Source organism: Ictidomys tridecemlineatus, chromosome 6 (genome assembly GCF_052094955.1).
Source record: "Ictidomys tridecemlineatus isolate mIctTri1 chromosome 6, mIctTri1.hap1, whole genome shotgun sequence".
NCBI classification, from domain to species: Eukaryota; Metazoa; Chordata; class Mammalia; order Rodentia; family Sciuridae; genus Ictidomys; species Ictidomys tridecemlineatus.
The window spans coordinates 26,479,557-26,501,548 of record NC_135482.1 but is presented as its reverse complement, the minus strand read 5'-3'; the positions used below and the strand labels follow the sequence as shown (position 1 = coordinate 26,501,548).

Here is a 21,992-nt window from a genome sequence, read left to right as displayed (position 1 = left end):
CTTCACAGCACAAGAAAAAATAAACAATATGAAGAATGAGCCTACAGAATGGGAGAAAATCTTTACCACCTGCACCTCAGATTTAGCACTAATCTCCTGGATATATAAAGAAGTTGAAAAATTTATCACCAAAAATTAAATAAATAACCCGATCAATAAATAGGCTAAGGAACTGAATAGACACCTCACAGAAGAAATACAATCAATCAACAAACATATTAAAATATGTTCAACATCTCTAGCAATTAGAGAAATACAAGTTAAAACTACACTGAGATTTCATCTCACTCCAGGGAGAATGGCAATTATCAAGAATACAAATAACAGGGAGCCTACATCCTGGGAACAAATCTTTACTCCACACACTTCAGATAGAGCCCTAATATCCAGAATATACAAAGAACTCAAAAAATTAGACAATAAGATAACAAATAACCCAATCAATAAATGGGCCAAGGACCTGAACAGAACTTCTCAGAGGAGGACATACAATCAATCAATAAGTACATGAAAAAATGCTCACCATCACTAGCAGTCAGAGAAATGCAAATCAAAACCACCCTAAGATACCATCTCACTCCAGTAAGATTGGCAGCCATTATGAAGTCAAACAACAATAAGTGCTGGCGAGGATGTGGGGAAAAGGGTACACTTGTTCATTGTTGGGGGGACTGCAAATTGGTGCAGCCAATTTGGAAAGCAGTATGGAGATTTCTTGGAAAGCTGGGAATGGAACCACCATTTGACCCAGCTATTCCCCTTCTGGGTCTATTCCCTAAAGACCTAATAAGAGCATGCTACAGGGACACTGCTACATCGATGTTCATAGCAGCACAATTCACGATAGCAAGATTGTGGAACCAACCTAGATGCCCTTCAATAGATGAATGGATAAAAAAAAAATGTGGCATTTATACACAATGGAGTATTACTCTGCATTAAAAAATGACAAAATCATAGAATTTGGAGGGAAATGGATGGCATTAGAGCAGATTATGCTAAGTGAAGCTAGTCAATCTTTAAAAAACAAATGCCAAATGACTCCTTTGATATAAGGGGAGTAACCAAGGACAGGGTAGGGACGAAGAGCTGGAGAAGAAGATTAACATTAAACAGGGATGAGAGGTGGGAGGGAAAGGGAGCGAGAAGGGAAAGTGCATGGAAATGGAAGGTGATCCTCAGGGATATACAAAATTACATATAAGAGGAAAGGAGGGGTAAGACAAGATAATACAAGTGGAAGAAATGATTTACAGTAGAGGGGGTAGAGAGAGAAAAGGGGAGGGGAGCGGAGGGGGGATAGTAGAGAATAGGATAGACAGCAGAATACGTCAGTCACTAGAACGGCAATATGTCAATCAATGGAAGGGTAACTGATGTGATACAACAATCTGTATACGGGGTAAAATTGGGAGTTCATAACCCACTTAAATCAAACTGTGAAATATGATATATTAAGAACTATGTAATGTTTTGAATGACCAACAATAAAAAATTTAAAAATTTAAAAAAAACATGATTTGAATAAAGGTATAAAAAATAAAAAGAATACAAATAACAATAAAAATTGACTAGTGTTTTAGTCAGCTTTTTTGCCATGGTGACTAAAAGAACCCAACCAGAAAAACTATAGAGGAGGAAAAGTTTATTTGGGGGCTCACAGTTCCAGAGGGGTTAGTTCATTGAGAGCAGACTCCATTCCTCAGGGCTCAAGGTGAGGCTGAACATCATGACAGAAGAGTATGGCAGAGGGAATCAGTTCACATGATGATCAGGATGCAGAGAGAGAGAGAGAGAGAGAGAGAGAGAGAGAGAGAGAGACTCCACTCACCAGATACAAAATATGTACCCCAAAAGCATGCCTCTAGCACCTCACCTCCTCCAGCCCTACTCCACCCTTCAACTCCCCCCTCAGCACTCAATAAACCCCATCAGGTGATTAATTCAATCACTGAGTTAAGGATCACATAACTCAATCATTTCTTCTCTGAACCTTCTTGCATTGTCTTACACATGAGTTTTTGGGGGACACCTCACATCCAAACCATAACAGCAAGGATGTGGGGGGAAAGGTACATTGCTGGTTGGACTGCAAATTGATGCAACCACTCTGGAAAGTATTATGGAGATTCCTTAGAAAACTTGCAATGGAACCACCATTTGACTCAGTTATCCCACTTATCACTTTAATCCCAGAGGACTTAAAGTCATCATACTATAATGACAAGGCCATATCAATGTTCATAGCAGCTCAAATCACAATACCTAACCCATGGAACCAACTTAGGTGCCCTTCAACAGAAAAAGGGATTAAAAAAATGTGGTACATACACATAATAAAATATTACTCAGCCATAAAGAAGAATGAAATGATGGTATTTTCTGGTAAATGAGTGAAACAAGAGGCTATCATGTTAAGTGAAATAAGCCAATCACACACACACACAAAAAAAACAAAGGCCAAATGTTCTCTCTGGTGCACAGATGGTGACTCACAATAGGTGGGGGCAGGGAGGGAGGAATGGAGGTTCACACGATTGGATAGGATGAGTGGCAGGATGGGAGAAGGGATGAGAATGGGAAAGTCAGTAAAATTCATTGGGCACAACTTTCCTTTATTTATATATGAACACAATACTATTGCAACTCCACCTTATGTGCAACCACAAAAATGGGAAGTTATGCTTTATGTATGTATGGTATGTCAAAATATGTTCTATTATCATGTAAAACTAAAAAGAACAAATAAAAAAATTTTGAATTTTTTCAAAGATCATCTCAAAACTAAAAGAGGAACTAAGGCTATCATATATTTGTATAATCCAGGTTCCCAGGGTCACAATTAACTTATAGGTTCACAATATACAGTATTTCTCTGATATACAATATCTGTAAAAGCTTCACACCATTATGTTTGAAATTCACCTGGATGACTCCAAGAGTAATCTCATGTATTCCATAAACAAATGAACAAAACTATGTATCTTGGCCCAGCTCCATCGGAGCATGTCTCCGGGTAGACCAGCTCCTTCACATCCCTAAACCTCTTCCTCAGCTCCCAGTGTTCACAGATAACTTAATCAGGAAAGGCTATTTGGCACAGTCAATTAAGGAAGGCATTTATGATTTTCCAAAAGTTATCCAGGGCAGATCTAGAAGGGGAAGTTTGAATGGAACAAGAGGGAGATGAGTAGGAACCTCCCCTGCTCGGCATGCATCCCAGTAACAATGCTACTGCTGGAGACTGAGCCAAGGTAGAGAAGCCCCTTCTGCTGCTGATCCTAAAGACTTAAAGCAGCTACTTGTAAAAGCAGAAGCAGATTCAGAGGTCAACCGTCTCTGGAGGAAATATATCTTCATTGAAGAAATGGACATGACAAGTAAAATTTGAAATGACACATAAAACAGAGATGTATGAAATGTTTACAACAATTAAGGATATAAAACCCAATGTAAGCAAACAACAGGGATTATCTGTTTCTTGAAAGGGTCTGATTCTAGAGTTTTAAAATTTTGTGGGGTATGCGAATAGTTTCAACTACTGCTTCAGTTTTATTAATCCTTTAGAGGCTCAAGTTTCTATATCTTTATGGGCCAATTTTATTAATTGCATTGTTCTACCATATGCCTATTTTATCTAGTTCCAAACTTGTTGACATATAGTTGTTCACATTTTCACTGGATTAACTTTGCTGCATTTTTACTTAATATTGTTTTCATTTGAAATACTGTCTCTTGTTTCTCCCCTTTTTTTGTACTCAATTCTGTCAGGGTTTTACTTTGTTAATTAAAAAAAAAACTCAAAATTTTGTTTTGCAAAGGGGCATATCTTATTTATTTCTGCTCTTTCCTTTATTATATTTATACCCTATAATTTCTATTAGCCTATTCTATTGCTATTTTTCAAACTTTTTCCACTGAATGGTATGTTGAGTGTTGGATTCCAAATGCACTCCTTATATACTCTGCTTTGTGACAACTGCTATCTGGATGATGTGTCTCCTTGTCAGCAAGCCTAACGTGCATTTCAATTAATCGGAAAAACCATGGGGAGACTTTGGGGAGCAGGAAACAAGGAGAAGAAACTTGTTCATTATGCTTTTTTAAAATTTTTCCTATTAAGTCACCCCACCATGGCCTTTTACCCTGGGAGTAGTCATTAATACATAGTCAATAAGATTTCAGCTCATTGGGATGCTCCAACTAACAGTATTCTTGTGTCCCTTCCCCGGCACAGCTAGACAGTGCCAACTGTTTATGTGTCTTAGTCTCAGACTCACAGAACCTCTACCCAACTTCTGAGGTAGTAGTACCAATTGGGTAGTGGCCTCTCTTCAGAGATTAAAGCCCCAATCTGTGAAGTCCTGCCTCCAGGATCCTGAAATACCAGCAGTGACCACATAGGTGGCACCTTCCTTGGGATTCCCAGTCCTATTCCTTGGGCTTCTCCATAAAGCTTCTAGGTCCTGATTAGCTTCCTGATCCCAGGTTCTATTTATTTCTCCAGTCCACAGGGAGTAGCACTTCTTTTTTTTTAAATTTGGTCAGGATTCCATCTAATGAGTCCTTTATCCCTTTGTAGTGTTCTACCACCTGACTAACAAACTCCCTATATTAAATTTTCTCTGTTAAGATACCTACTAAAGTTTGTTTTCCAGAGTGAATCTCAACTAATGTAAGTACTCAGCTTATTTATTTCCATTATGTTTCCTAGTGTAAGCACTTAAGGATCATGTTGGCTTCTTTGTTGCCACTTCTTTCTTGCCACACCTGTATAGCAGAGGAGAATCTGGAAACTACATTTCAGAGTAATCTCCTCCATATGTTGTATGCTTAAAAGTGGACTAACGTCTCCTTCTCTAAGGTGGGAGGTGAGGCTGTTATTAGTGGAATAGACATAGACCAGATAAACCTGGATGAGCTCCCCAACTTCAGCACTGGCAGCCGAGGTCCACAAGGGCCATCTTTCTCAAAAGTACCTAAGAAACAACTGGAATCCCGCTTTTACTTGTTTTGATTTTTTTTTTTTTTTTGTACCAGGGATTGAAGTCAGGGGCATTTCAATGTGACCACTAAGCCACATTCCCCAGCCCTATTTTGAATTTCACTTAGAGACAGGGTCTCACTGAGTTGCTTAGCACTTCAATTTTGCTAAGGCTGGCTTTGAACTCAGGATCCTCCTGTCTTGGTCTCCCAAACTGCTGGGATTACAGGAGTGCACCTTCGTGCCCAGCCTCTTATTTGTTTTTAAATTCTTCTTTTATTAAATGGCTGATGTAAATTCTTAGTCCACACTTAACCACTTCATGAGGGCTTTTTTTTTCTTTCCCATTAAAGTGTAATTGATTGAGATAAACCAATTGACATCTGCCTTACTTTTTCATCATTAGGTGACTTATTATCGATGAAAGTATTTCTAAATCGTTATTGACAAGAAATTCTACTGAAAATCTACACTGTTTTGAGCATTTGTCTTGAACATAAAGGAAAAATACAAGCTTATTCTTCAAAATTTTAAAATCACATGTGGGCTCCCCATATACTAGTTTACAAATTTTTAATCATGGTTCTAAACTGAGGCTGATCATTAGAATAATTACAGGAAAATTTTAATGTGCAAATGCCTGAGCCTCTTTTTGGAGACTGCTTAAAGTCAGTTCAAGTATGTAAAGATACTCTTCTGGTGAATTTGGATAATCAACCTTCTTTTGGAACCACTGTTCTTATTCCAGATCTTTAAATCATCTTGTGATTGCACATTCTTAAGATCAACCCCTAAGATTTTCTAACTTGCTTGTTTTCTCCTTCATGGACTTCAGTATCAAAGTATCTTTTCTTCATGAAGTCATCTGGTAGCTAATACTTCAAGTAGGAGTGAAAAACTCCTCCTACCTGACATCATCCCACAAATAAGGATTCCTTATTCTGTACATGATGTCCCTGACCATGCTTATTTCAGAATCAATGATAATGGAACGCTTGTGAGATCAACATGTTGAACAATATATTTCTATTATATAAATGCAGAGTAAGTCAGGAATGCCAAATGGCAATGTCATAATCCTTCTCTCTGCCAACCTATTGCCTTATGGACACAAATATGTTATTTCTGAAACAGATGGCTCTCCCTATCCTCCAGGTTATTACATAAGGAAGTGAGGGGCAGTAGATGGAGGTGCTTAATTTCCAGGAAGACTAGCACAAAGCATGTGACAAGACCCCAGGTGCAGAGAGAGAACCAAGCTTCGGAGCCAGGCTTGCCTGCATTTAAATCTTGGCTCTGCTTCTTTCTGATCACGAGAACTTCAGCAACTCACCTCATTTGGCCTCCATTTGCTCTCCTGTAAAAGCAGAGACAATAAAATCTTTTTTCATGTGCTTTTTGGAAATTTGAAAAATCTGTAGATAAAGCAAATAGAAGATATACAATAAATGGTTTGTTTTTTAAAAATTTCTATTTGAACAAAAAAAAAAAAAGAATTTTTTTCCCTATGTTTCCTTCTGACTGGCATTTGTTCTGAATTGAGGAGACCACCCAGTATGATTTAATGTAAGCTCAGGGAAGCAATCCTATTTTAGGAACCCACAAAGGTGGTTATCATAACACAGAGCACACACAGCCTGAAACCCCAATCTGTGGAAAATGTGCTTATCTGATTTTTCTTTCTGAGAGCACTGCAATATTTACTGTAGTCCAACCAATTCAACCAATTTGGGTATTGAAAAATATCTATATGCATTTGTGGGGGAGGAGGAACTGGTGGGGGAGGAGTTAGAACTTAAAAAGTACTGCAGAATAATTTGATGAAAATTACTGAACCCATTCACTGAAATGGTAACTACATAAGAATATTTAAACAACTAACTAAACATATTCTTATGAAGGTAGTTTACTTGGGGATGTGGTCCACGAGTGAACCCCAAGTATTTAAATATATTTTCATAAAACAAATGACAAATGAGAAGTAACAGGAGATTGAGTCCTTTCCACTTTCATCCCTAAACAGGAGTTAGTAAAATGAGAAAGATAATTAATCATTCAATTAAAATATGTCATCTTTCAAGCCAGGCATGGTAGCACATTCCTGTCATCCCATCAACTTAGGAGATGGAGGTAGGAAGATCTGAGTTGGAGGACATCCTAGCAATGCAAAGAGAGACACAACTTTAAATAAATAAATAAAGTCAATATATTATCTTTAATACTCATTTGAGTATTTTGTGCGCCATGCACCAGTGTCATGGTGGCGGGGTCATGTTTCTTTGTCACAGAGTGCTTACATTATTTTTGGTTTCAAGATTTTCATCTTAGGCGAATTTTTCTGATGATGTTGATATTAAGCACTTCTTGAGCCTCACCTTACATCTTTTATTCCACCCATGGCAGCCACAATCTCCTTCAGGAAGCTAAAATCTGTCAGCACCCTTTCTCAGTTGCACCGAGTTCTCTTACTTCCTGCCCTTGGACTTCTCCTGATATGGAATGCCCACCAAATATCTGTCTGTTACTTCTGCCTGCATAAATCTGCAAAATTGGCACTGTATGGGGCCACCTTGGTCAATGCAGAGCTGGTGTTTTAGCCAGCTTTTCTCACTGCTGTGACTAAGGACCTGACCAGAACAACTGTAAAGGAGGAAGGGTTTATTTAGGGGCTCACAATTTCAGAAGTCTCAATCTATAGACAGCTGGCTTTTTTCCTCAGGTCTCCAGGTGAGGAAGAATAACATGGCGGAAAAATATGGCAGAGGGAAGCAGCTCCTATGGTAATCAGGAAGCAGACAGAGACTCTTCTCTCCAGATACAAAATATATATACCCCATAGCCTCGCCCCCAATGAACAACTTCCTCCAGCTATACCTCACCTGCCTTCAGCTACTACTCAGTTAATCCCATCAGGGATTGATTCACTGGTTGGGTTAAGGCTATAATCCTATCGTTTCTCCTCCACACCTTCTTTCATTGTCTCACATGAGAGCTTTTGGAGGACATCACACATTCAAACCATAACAGCTAGAGACAGTGAATAAATGCCAGCTTCTCTTTCTCATTCACTGTAAACTCAGAGGTGTATTCTATATGGCCCTCAAGATACCAACGGCCTGGGTAACATATTCTTATTTTAGCCATCCATCCTTCCCTACTTGACCCTTCCCAGTCTCCCACTCATGCATGGCTCCTGAGAGCACATCCCCAAGCAAACTATTTATGTAAAAGATGTGTTTAGACTCCTTTTTCTGATGGGAGGCCAACCTAAGATAGTATTTCTAAGACCAACCAATAGGCTAGCAAAACTGCTGAGGGTCTGACCTTATGTACAAGTCTGAACTGATTTTGCTAGAGCTGTGCACTCTTAGGATTCTATATTATTTTTCTACCCTATGGTATCAAAAAAAACTGATATCACTTGGTTTACTGAGCAAGGGCTGATATTCTAATTCTATTGGGAGTCAGGTCAAAAAGTAAAATTTTCTCAGGCCAAAATGTGGCAGTCATAACTCTTCCTAGGTTGTTCTATGAAACTCCCTCCTCTGCTCTAGCACAGCTATATCTAGGACTTTATTATTTAACCACTCTACCCACTAAGTCCTGTTGTTTAAAAAACTTTTCCCAAAACTTAAGGTCTCTGAACCTGTTTCCTACAACATATTCTTTCAGTACTACAAGTAACACAAGAATACATCCATTCTTAAATTTTATTTGGTGTGGCTTTCATTTTAGGTGGACCATATTAACACTCGGCATAGAAAGCCATGGCACCAAGTGGTACACTCTTGGCAAATTGTTCCTTGACTCTCTCACTCTCCTCCTGGAGGAATTTATGAGCCCTGCTCTTCTCCCCATCTGCCCTGAGCCAAGCAGTTATCTGTGTCCATATTTTCATGTTGCTGCTTTTCCTTGTGCATTGTTAGTCATGAGTGAGGAGAATAGACCAGCAAATGAATAGAACCACTCATGCTCCACCTGCTTCCACTGGCCTTGAACAGAAAGCTACAGGTGGAGCTTCTTTCCCTCTAACCTCTGTTATCACCAAAATATCTTTCATTCTCTAGGGAGGCCAGCTTGGCTTCCTCCTTCTGATCAGTCATCTGTTTCTGCCGGTGGTTTCTTTTGTTTATGCTGTAGGCCATTTCCCCCTGCTTCAAAAGGCTGAAATTTTTTTCTCCCTAACTGTTTGGTTTATCTGAATTCATCTCTCAATATAACCTCTCTTGTTCAGTATTCCCTTTCTTTAGAACATAGGGGCACAGAAAGAAAGCAAACTGTGGAGTCAGACTGGCTTGGGCTCTAATCCTGGTCCTGTGTTCTCCTCTCTGTGTGATGCTGCGTGGGTATCTCTATTTCCCATCCCACAAGTGTTTCCCTACCTAATAAAGATGTATCTCACAGAGCCATAGAATTCTGTCATAGAATAAATAATAAACAGACCGTACTCTCAGTAAATGTTTCTTCACCCCCTGTTAGCAGCTATATCTTTTTTTTAAATAGCTGGTCATGATGAGGCATACCTCTAATCCCAGCAGCCTAGGGAACTGAAGCAGGAGGATCACAAGTTCAAAATCAGCCTCAGCAACTTGGTGAGGCCGTAAGCAATTGAAGGAGACTCTGTCTCAAAATTTAAAAAGGGAGGGGAGGGCTGGGGATGTGGCTTAGTGATTAAGCAGTCCTGAGTTTAATGCCTGATGCCATAGATAGATAGATAGATAGATAGATAGATAGAAAGAAAAATAGATAGATAGATAGACAGATAGACAGACAAAATATGCATCAGTTCTTTTTTTTTTTTTTTTTTGCTCTGATTATACAATGTAGCTGAATTTGCTTTTCCCAGATGATTTAGTTCCATTTTTCCTGGACTTCAAGCTCATTCTTCTCAAGACTACTCCTCTTTCAGTTTCAATGAATGCCTTTTTACAAAACATCTTGAATATTGTGAGAAGTATCCATTGTGGAATAACAACAAAAGCTATTGTCTCATACAATTTCTGGGGATCAAGCAGCCGGGATAATCTTAGCTCCTGGAAGGCAGGTGAATCCCTTTTGGAGACTGATTGTCCTTGCTCACCCTTGAGGACTTAGGGTCTCTGACTAGGCTGCAGTCAACCCATCACCGGGACTGCAGCCTAGTGATCTCAAGGTTCTACTGGGGCTGGAGAACACTAAACATAGCTTCCATGGATCCTCCATTTCACCTATCAAAGCAAACTGACCCAAATTATAGGTGTTATAGCACTTATTGAGTTACTTCATGTGAATTTAAAAATCTGACTCTTTCCTCCTAAACATGATCTTTGTCGATTTTGTAGGTGATGATCAGGTTGTTGTTCTAATTTGGGGGACTTCATGGTTGGAAGGTCACTAAGGCTAATTCACTGGATTTGTAACCAGTGAAAACCTATCCTGTCTCCACGTGGAAATGATCTGAAGTCAAGCCTGTGCTTTCCTTATGGAACCACTTTGTGGGCATTCTAGAAGCTGAAGCATGCTCCTTGGGACCAGCACTCCATACCACCTAGTCCAGTAGAGAGAGATTCTGGTATTACAACTTATTTTCAGGAGATTTTTAACAGTTCCTAAATTAGCTATAGGAAAACCGCAGAAAGCACAATTCTGGTTGCTTTCTAGTTGTTCCTCTGAACCCATTTTTCACTGTTCTGTGCTCTAGAAGACTGAGCTGCATGGACCTCCTCAGCAGGCATCATGGACTTTGGCAGCTGGTGGGGTCTGGTCAATTGAAAGCTCTGAAAAGGGAGTGGAAGAACAGGGAGGGCGAGAGCTTTGGGTATTTTTTCCAGCTCTTTCCTGGCCAGATGGCAGCATTAGCTCTGTCTCTCCACCAAAGGTCAGAGCCCCTGTCAGCAGGCTGTCTGTACAGCTCTCCACACCATGTACCATAGTCACACACTTCCTGCCCACTCAGGCTTAGAGTCGGTAACTGCTCTCGCAGGTTTATTAACTCCAGGGTGCTTCCTTATCACTTTTTCTTCCTAATCCCTGCCTACAACTTTGTAAATAATCCTTTATTAAAGTCTCCTCTGTTACCCAGTTTGAATTGTCACTGTTGTCCTGCCAGAATCCTAACTATGAAGTGGCTGGTTTTAAACAGCACAGCTTCCCAGGATGCCTGAAGCTATACATTAACTATAAGGTACAGTCAGGAGTAATTAAAATAATTCACTATTGAACACCTCAGTTGTTATTAGGATGAACTTAGTGACTGGCAGCAGTTTTCATTTTTCAAAAATCTATGTGAAAAAAAAGAACAACTTCATTGCTAAAAGCTATCAGAGCTGAATATTAAGTAATGGAGGATCATTGATATTAAACCCAGAAAAATATCTCGTGGTATAAAAATAATAAGTAACTGTATTGAGTGCTGAATGGCAAGTACTACACCAAATAGTTTATATTTTTAGAATTGTGGTAAGCCTCACAACTATTCTGTGTGGTATATTTTTGCCACTTGACAGATTTGAAAACTAGGGTCAGGGAGAAGTACCTTACACAATGTCATTTAGGCAGCTGATGGTGGAGCTGGTTTGCAAACCCAGGCAGAAGCTAGAACCTACATGCCACCCAATTTCCCTTGAAAAAGAAATAACTAAGGAATACTGACAAAGGTTAGACTTTATTTATATGGAAAACATCTGCTAATTTCTTTATGCCGTAAGTAGGTTGCTTTACAAATTCTGTCAAGATTCTAAGACTATTCCAAGTTTCAGAGTTTATTTTGCAAAAGAGGGAGACTGAGCTATTGTACATTTTTAAAGTGTGACCTACAAATGCAAACAATTCTGAATTCACCAATCACCGCCCCCCCCACACACACACACACTCATTCGCTCTAGTATTCAGTAATTCCTCAGCTGAGAACTAGTTAATCTTAGGACTTCTTATAAAGCTCCTTATAAATAATGGCTGTGTTTACACAACCTGGAAGACTGTGCTTTTCCCTGAGTGAGTCGTTGGAATGGTGTAAACAGAGCCTGTGTTCAGGAAGAGGACCTCTTTGTCTAGCGAAGCTCTGAGCATTTAAGCAGCTGCTTGGTTTCACTCCAGAGGTGTTTGCATTTTGCTGACAGATGGAGTAATTTCCATCTGTCTATTGGTTTTCAATCAATATATACCAGACAAGTTGTGTGGAATGATCTCTTAAAGGGGAAAAATAGGAAAAATGTAATTTAACCCCCGTGTCTTATTTATTTACTTTTTAAATCATCTATTATTAAATAATAATCACAAAAAATGGCTGCAAGGATGTGGATTTCCATGTGATGATCTATATTTAAAGCTGTTTATTTTTATGGTATTTGGTAATATTTGTTTGTGTACCCTTCTTCCTTTTTTTCCTGTTTTTTGTTTGCCTTTGTTTCTTGGTTCATTTTAGAGAAGCCACTATACTTTGTCTGCAGCATGATTTTTGCACAAATTTACACCCATGTTACTTTTTTACTTTGACTTCTTTGAAGCATCAAACTCTATGTTTAAGTGCTATACATATATTTCAGATATTAACAATTTTTAAAAGATTGTTAAATAAAGCTGACAAGTCATTATTAATGCTATTTTATTTTACCAGTATTCACTTGAATTATCACACCTGTGAACCATATTCTCTGTTCATTTCTTCTTGCATCCATTTCAGGCTATTTTCCTTCTTCTTAAAGTATATCCATTAGAAATAATTGCTTTGAGGAGAGGTCATTGGAGGCAAACACTTTTTTTTCCTCTTCGTTTGCCTGAAAATGATTTTATCTCTCATTCATTCATACAGGATACTAGAGGAATATAAAATAGTAATACATTAGTTAGCTTTGCATAACTATAGCAAAATGCTTTGGAAAACTTATAAAGAGACAAGGTTTATTTTGGCTCATAGCTTCACAGGTTCCTTTCCATGATTGGATTGACTCGATTTTTTAGGGTTCTGGTTGGTGTGCCAGTCTTCAATGGCAGAAAGTATGGGGCATACAGTAGAATGAATCAGATATAACTTTCCTACATTCCTATATGAATATTCAACCAGCATAACTCCACATCATGTACAACCACAAGAATGGGAGACTAATTAGAGTAAGTTATACTCCATGTATGTATAATATGCCAAAATAAAATCTACTGTCATGTGTACCTAAAAAGAACAAGAAAAATGTCTAGTTTCTTGGGCTGGGGCTGTAGTTCAGTGGTAGAGCACTTACCTAGCATGTATGAGGCCCAGATTTTGATCCTCAGTGCCATAAACAAACAAAAATATATATGTATCCAATATATGTAACACACATACAATATATATGTTGAAAAATAATAAAAAATTAAATCCATGGGTTCAAAAGAAAAAGAAAGCATGGGACATAGCAAATTCTTCACTTCATGGTAGGGAAACGAGAGAGAGAGAGAGAGAGAGAGAGAGAGAGAGAGAGAGAGAGAGAGAGAGAGAGAGACAAGGGGCAAGGGGCAAGGGGCCCAGTCAAGGGCAGGCTCCCAATGACCTAAGAACTTTCTGAGAGGCTCCATCTCCTCCATCTCTTCCCATTAGTACCATCTTGGGGTTCAAGCCTTCAAGACATGGGCCTCTGGGGGACATTAAAGATCCAAACTAGAGTGAGAGCCTTGACAGTGATTTTTTTTCAGCACATTTCTGATATTGTTCCACTCTCTGTGGCTTCTATTTTTGTTGTTGACATGTCAGGCCTCCATCTTCATCCTACCAACTTGAGGCCATAGCAGACTCAGTTATCTGCTACTAGAGTCCATTTGGATGCTACAGAGACTTATTCCTCAACAACCATCCTTAATGCTGAGATTGCTAGCAGCTTCTGATCAGCCTTACTAGAAATTGTTCTCCACTGAGAAGGGCCACTTCAACCAAGTTCCTGTCTCATTCCTAGAGGTAAATTGCATCTGAATATTTTTTTTTACACATAAATGAGGTGACAAGAAAGATGACCAGCTTTGTGTTGGGTCAAGGGCCATAATTGGCTCTCCCAGCAACAAGGTGAGCATCTATACCATAGGTGGGCAATGGTATAGATAATCTCACATTTGGATCACTTGCTTCAGCAGATCCTGTTCAATAGATAGATAGGTGAGAAAAGAATAAAGCCCAATAGAAGATTCAGCTTAATAGTTTTAAAACAAGGCCATGACATGAATGAAAGAGAACTATACACCTTTCAAAAATCACTTAAGAATGTTCTCGGCCCTGGGAAAGACTAAGTGCCTGACTATGAAGCACAACTTCGCCACGAATCCACAAATTCTCTGTAGGAGCTGGGTTCTGCCAGACACACCAAATTGGCAGAAGCCATCTATCACAAGCTGGAAGTAAAATATCTGGGATCAAATCCAAAGGAGAGCCAGAGGTTCACAAGTAAGACACAAGGAGGTAGATCTGTATCATCTATCATGATTCCATTAATGACTTTTGCTGGGGAAAGTGGATAAAGGAAGGAACATGTCTAGCTTCATTCATGAATGGGCTATTTTATGTCCTGAATGTGGGTCAGCATGTGGTTATAAATTTTTTTAAAAAAACGGATTTTTACCACACTATGTTTTCCATTCAGTGACGGTCTTGAAGGTGAAGTGTGTGAGGTGAAATTCTCCCCACTGGACCTGATCTCTTTATATGTGGAAAAAGAAGTGTCCTAATATAAAATATGCACAGAATCAACAAATAGCTCATCTGCTTATTGTTTTATGAAAATAAATAATGAGGATCAGGGACCAAAAGTTCTGAGATGAAAATATATGGATTGAACTTTAGACTCAAAACAGATTTTTTCATTTTTATTTTATATCACCTCAAATATAGACAATACTCAAAGAAGAGGCACTAAATGTCCAAATAGAGAGAATGACTTACCAGTTGACATTGGTCAGCCTCTGCCTTGAGCTATCCCAGAGATGGCACAATAAGTCTATAAAGGTAGAACCATGAAGGCAAAGAGCTATGCACTGACCCTCAGTCATGGGTTTCTGCTCAACAAAGCAACTATAAATGTCCAATTTGCCATCAGTATTGATGGATGCTTATCCACTTTTATAGTCACATCCCCCAAGGAGACTAACAATCCCCTTAGTGTTATAAATTGACTCCATTGGACCTCTTCTATCCTGGAAGGAACAAAGATTAATTTTGACTTGCCAACACTTATCCTAGTTGTGGATTTGACTTCTTATCTATAGGACATCAACCAGCACCATTATTTAGGCTTAATGAGCTCAAATCATGCCCTACTACCTGAAAATAGAGTGACCACCTAACATTGCATCAGACCAATGAACTTGGTTTCCAGTTAAGGAGGTAGAGTGATGGGGAAATGCTCTGGAATATAAATGGTGAGTGGTACAGGGGATTCGATGAGGCTGACAATCTGAGAAAATAAGTTTCAGGGGATCCTTATCTTGTTTCCACAGGACAGAGGCAAGGTTATGGTGGTGTCTTTCACACAGTTTATAAAAAGGACAAAGTTCATATTGGAAGACCAAGCAGGAGAAGTAGGGACCTGGGAACTGGGCATGGAGCAAACACCCCTCCCCCAGTGTGGTGAGGATGGTGACTTCCCAGAATAGAGGGGGGAGGGTAAAGAGTGCCAGCCTGGGAACAACCTTGGTAGGTGATTTGACTTTTAGATGACTTTCCCTTGCTGTTTAAACCAGAAAAGGCCATATTACTTTTCAGTGGCAAGGTTAAGAGGTTCTTAACATAAAAAAAAAAAAAAATGGTATCACCAGAGCTAAGTGGAATTCAGTAACAGAAAAGGTGAGGTTGTATTCTGAACAGCTGAGGTCTGACAGTTTCAAAACACTATCTAGAGAATCTTACATATGGTTCCCCTACCACACAGCTCTCAGAACTTTTGAGACTTGACTCATGATTAGCCATCCTGGTCAATTTTTATCCCCAGGAAAGAGAGAATTCACTCAAGGAGAAGGAGATAAATTCACAACATTTTAAAAGCATGACTCAGTTTTCTTTTTCTTTTTCTTTTTTTTTTTTTTTTTTTTTTTTTTTTACTATTGGAATGCCTTTTAATGATTCACTAAAAGGGTTAGGCACATTTATAAAACATTCTTAAAATTCTTCAAAACTTACCTTCATAAATTACTAGCAGCACGCTGAATTCTTTAGCCACTATAACAACAACAACAAAAAAAAAAAGTTCAGTGGTTCCTCAATAAAATTAAACATAGAAGTACAATGTAGCCAGCGATTCTAATCATTGGAATGCACCAAAAAGAATTAAAAATAGATGTTAAAAAACATGTATGCTGATACTCATTCTAGCCTAAAGGTAGAAACAACTCAAATGTACCAACAGATGAATGCATACACAAGATGTAGCATACCCATACGATGGAATATTTTGCAACTATAAAAAGTAATTAGTAGTAATACATACCACAAAAAATGTCTCTTAAATACATGCATAAAGTGAATGAAGCAGATAATAGGCCACATATTATATGATTACATTTGTTTAAACTATCCAGAATAAGCAAATCTATAAAAACAGAAAACAGATTTGTAGTTTCCAGCAGCTAGGGTAATGGAGAAAGTAAAAATGATTGCCTAATGGGCACCAGGTTTACTCTGGGGTACTGAAACTGTTCTGGAACTAAATGGTAGTAGTAATTACACAGTATTATGAATGAGTTCTACACTCTAAAATAGTGCAAATAGTAAATTTTATATATATATTAAATGTTCAAAACTCAGTTGGTAGGTTCTTCTCTTGTTTCACAAAACCATTTTAGGTCACAAGGAAAGTTTCCTACAGTACTAACTGAAATGGGTGACCAGTTTTTCCTTGTGGGAGGCAACCCAAGACTCTGACTGCACTGAGTAAAACTGGTCAGCTGTTTTACAAGGAAAACACCTGGCACTAAATCCTGGACTCTTTAAAGAACTGCTAGCTAAGCCTCTTCCCCAGGGTAGATCCAAACAGAAGGGCTGTCGTCTGAGCTTGCTAGGTTTGAGTGAGCCCCACCCAGCAGTTAATAAGTTGTTCCGAACTCTATGTGCCCCATCTAATAACTAGTTCCTCTCCAAGTTTGTAGGGTTCCCATAATCATGTGGCAACTCAAATGAGAACAGCAAAAACCACTAACAATTTGGAGACGAGACAGGGTCCAGAAAAGGAAGCAAAGTCATGAAAATATAAATTTAACTTGAGGTGTTCCATGAACATAAGGCAGAGACCTAGAATTAGGGCTTGTTCTAAATTTCACAACTGACAAAATTGTGGTGCCTCTGAAACAGGGCCATGTGGGTAAGGAATCCTCTGGAGAAGGGGTAGAATCCATCTGCATGAAAATAAGGGGATTCATCACAGAATTAGAACTTTTGGAACTGAAAGCCTTCTTTGATGTATCTGTGACAACTGATCAGAACAGTTTGCCATGACCTGAAGCTGAAAAAGCTAATCTGAGAGTGGCGAGAAGTTTCCTCTACCCCAAAATGACAATAGGACTTGCCTTCAAGTTAGAAGCAAGCCAATAGCCATTAAGAGAAAAATGCAAGCTTTGAGAAGCAGGCAGGAGAGGAGCCAGGTCAGAAAACGTAAAACCTTGAAGCCTAAATTTTCCTGTAAGCTCAATTCAAAGATACTATGTAATTTTAAGCAGAAATTTTGACATCTTATAATTTACATCAAAAGATCTCTCTCTCTCTCTCTCTCTCTCTCTCTCTCTCTCTCTCTCTGATTGCACTATGGAGAATGTGCAGACTGTAGAAATCTGTGAGTAGAAGCAAGAAAAGGTGCCAGAATAAAAGTTACCTGAAGCAGTTTGGAAAGTCCTCAGGACACTTGGAATGGAACCACCATTTGGCCCAATTATCACACTCCTCGGTTTATATGCAAAGGAGGTAAAATCAGCATACTACAGTGATGCAGCCACTCAGTGTTTATAGTACCTCAATTCACAATAGCTGAACTATAGAATCAACTTAGATGCCCTTCAACAGATGAATGGATAAATAAAATGTGGTACATATACACAATAGAACATTATTCAGCCATAAAGAAGAATGAAATTATGGCCTTTGCAGGTAAATGGAAAGAGCTGAGAATACCATGCTAAGTGAAATAAGCCAAATCCAAAAAAACCCAAAGGCTGAATGTTTTCTCTGATAAGTGGATGCTGATCCATAATGGTGTTTGGAGGGAAGTAGGGAAAAATAAAGAAACTTTGGATTGTGCAGAAAGGAGTGAGGGGAAGGGAGGAGGTGTGGAGATGGGAAGGACGGTGTAAATGAGACAGACATTATTTCCCTATATACATGTATGATTACTCTACCAATGTGACTCTGCACCATGTTCAGCCAGAGGAAGAAGTTGTGCTCCATTTTGCATACAATGTGTCAAAATGCATTCTACTATCATATATAATCAATTAGAACAAATTTTTTTTAAAAGATGTAATGGGCTATGTTACCAAAAAAAAAAAAAAACTAAACAAAAACAATAATGCTGTAATCCAAGAGGGTAACAGTAAAATCTAGAGAAGTGCATGGCTTCTAAATGTATTTCAAAGTATAGTCTGCATGACATGCTGTGGAACAGAATGTGGGGAAGGGGAGGAAAAAGGAAGGATCAATAATGACCCCTAGGTCAAGAGCAAAGTCACAGTATTGGAATTTTTGTTGTAGCAGGTAAACCAGTGTCCACCCTATAGAAACCCCCATATGCATTTGCCCTTTATTCCTACATACCACTGCTCTCCAGCCCAGCTGGGACAATGTTACATATTTTCAGTCTTTTTTTTAAATGTATTTTTAACTGATACATAAAGACATAAAATTTAAACATTTTAGGTCGTACCATATGTGTGCTGTTTAAATTGGTTAAACATATCTCCTCAAACATTTATCATTTCTTTATGCTAAAAAGATTCCAACTCATTTCATCTGGCTTTTTGAAATACACAGTACATTATCGGCATCTCTTGTCATCGTACTATTCGATAGCATCCCAGAAATTCTGACTTCTATCCATCTATGATACTTTTTTTCTAAATCTTTGCCAATATGAAAAATGAAAATGGTCTCACATTGGGTTCTGTTTTTTTTTTTTTTTTAATTAATAGAAAAAAGAAACTTGTGCTTCTGTCTATTGGTGCCCTGTGTTTCTTCTATTTGTTGTCTATTCCTTCTATCCATCTTTTCTTCCTGGATTGTGGAACCTGGGGACCAACCCTCCAGGAAGCCCTATATGTCTTTAAGCATGCCCCATTCTGCCCCTAGTCCTCTCACTTATTCGGGCTCCCTGGTGGCCTGCATTTCATTCCCACCCTTCCAAGATTTATCTCTCAAACCTCTTCTCTCCTTTCCAAAGTACCCATTCATGATCTCATCTGGCCCCACAATTCTGATATCCTATGTGCATTAGTGCTCCTAAAACCTCTATATCCAACCCTGAACTCTTTCCAGATGTTCAGACCAATGTTTCCAGTTGCCCATTCTATTTTCTCCTCCCTAGGTGTCCAGTAGACAACTACATAAAAACACGTCTAAAATAAAATCTCACTCATCCATTTCTCCCAGCCAATTCCTTCTCCATATTTACTGTTTCTATCAATAGCACCAAACTTATTCCAATTACTCAGGCTGTAGTTTCCTATAATTCATTTATTCATTTCTTAAAACTTTCTTGATAATTATAGAGCCCCTGCTATGTGCCAGAGCCCTGTGCTAGGCCCTAAAACTTTTCCTTCTTAATCTCCTTCCCTGTGCTAATCCTATTACTAAATCTGTGGATTGTTCATTTGTGGAAATCTCTCAAATTTACTACCTCCTGTTCTTTCCTGATTCTGCATCTTAGATCCTAATCTCTCCCCAGCACACTCCCTTATTCCTCACAAGTGACCAAGGTGGATATCTCTAGGCCATGGCTGTCATTATTTTACTCCTTCTGTAAGACCTCTTTCACAACACATTTATAAATAAAGAAAAACCTAGGCCTTTAGCTAACATCAATGGCCCTCCAGTCGTATCTCTCACTACTCCCTGTTCTCCATCTGACCCTTACATGTTTACCTTCTTCCTCCTCATTCACCTTATTGCTTTCTTTAACATGTCCTTTTTAAATTAAAGTATAATATATGCACATTAAAATGAAGAGAACTTGAGCATACAGTTCGGTGAATTTTGACAATGAATCAATTCTTGAAAGCCATATCAAAATCAAAATATAGAGTATTTCTAGCAAGAAAAGCAATCTCTGTGCTGCTTTCAAATCAAAACTTTTTCCAAATATAGACTCATACTGTTCTAATTTTTATCTACATAGATTCATGTCATGGTTTCATCGATTCTGTACAATGAGAATCATATATAATATACTCTTTTAATCTGGTTTCTTTAGCTAAACATAATATTTGTATAATTTGCCTATTTTTTAAAATTTGTTAATGGTTTGCTCCTTTTCTATTGAGTAGTACCCCAACTTGATTATTTGGGTAATACTTATAACCAAATACTTTATTCATTCTCCTGTTGATGAACATTTTTACTATTTCCAGGTAAAGCCTTTTATGAATGAAGTTGCTGTGAATATTTATGTGCAAGTCTTCTTATGAATACCTATTTTGATCTTTTTTTTTTTTTTGGTAACTAGAATTTCTGGCTCCTGTGGTATGTTTCTGTATGACTTTATAAAAAATGGTGTACAGTATCCTAAAGTGGTTTCATCATGTTTCTCCCCTGCTATCAATGCTTGAAGCTCTACTTATTCCACATTACATCTTTAATTTTCACTATCCTAATTGATGTGCAGTGGTAATTCACTGTGGCTTAATGTTCATTTCCCAGCTTACTACTGAAGCTGATCACCTGTAATATGCTTATCATCCATTTATATGCCTTGCTTTGTGAAATGGCTCTTCAAATCTTATTAGTCTTTTTCCTATTTCTTACTGGGTTCTTGTCTTTTACTATTGATATGTAGTGGCTCTTTATATATTATAGGTATAAATCTTTCATCTGATATCCACATATATTGAAAATATTTTCTCTCAGCCTGTATCATACTTTTTTATTTTTAATGTTTCATATGGATAGCAGAAAAATTTCATTTAGGCAATTTATCATATTTGCCTTTTCATATTTGTGCTTCCTTGAGTCTAAAAATATTTGCCTGTCTAATTATATAAAATATCTATTTTTCACTGAATTCCCTGATACATGCAATAGATTATGTATCCAACTACTCTGCATCTCAAAACAACCACTGGCAGAGTGTTGTAAGACATGTAACAGAAAATACTGATAAGCAATTGATTACAAAAATGTAATTCCATGCAGAAATATTGAAGAAGAAAGAAGAAGAAAAAAGATTTTCTGATTTCTCTTAGCATATAGACAAATAGATCAAATGAATTTTAGTAAATATGCCAATATATATTTACCAGGCTCTTAAAAACTCTCTGGTACAAATACATTTGCAAGATTGGACAGAAACTTTGTGTGAGCAACTGCAAAACCTTTATCAAAAGTTTTTCTTGTGACACAAACTAAGAGATATTCATAAGTAACACTGGAGAAATAGATTGACACTAAATGTGACCTTCTCCTAAATGATTTTCCTATATACTCCTACAGGAAGTATATAGGAAGGAAGCATCCACAAGACCAGGATTGGAAATAACCATTGTCAATGTTGAATATCGTGCTTCACTTCAAATTATGTCATTGCTGGATATTTTGGGTTCATGTTAAAACAGATATTTTGCTTTGGTTCTTCCTAACACCGTCTCAAATAAAATCAGCCAGACCCAGAGAGGACAGAAGAGCAAAGGAGCAGCTCTACTAGGAAAAATGATGATAATAAGAGATTTTAAAAACTACTCAGATTTTTAATTTTGGTTGAACAATATAATGAAGCCCATTAAAACCTCAGCTTGTTTGTGAGACTCCTTTTATATCTGTCTCAAAAGAGCCCTATTGATTCCCTGAAATCTTACCTTTGTCTAAGAGGCTGAATCATTCTAG

The 21,992-nt window shown here is 38.1% G+C and overlaps 1 long non-coding RNA gene across 1 annotated transcript in view; it reads right to left on the bottom strand.

The window, feature by feature from the left end:
• Positions 1 to 11,608: 11,608 nt before the first annotated feature.
• Positions 11,609 to 21,992, bottom strand: part of LOC144378576 (uncharacterized) — a 46,179-nt gene continuing 35,795 nt past the window's right edge. The window contains exon 5 of the long non-coding RNA XR_013440398.1: positions 11,609 to 16,136. This is a non-coding gene — a long non-coding RNA (uncharacterized LOC144378576). The remainder of the gene's footprint in view (positions 16,137 to 21,992) is intronic.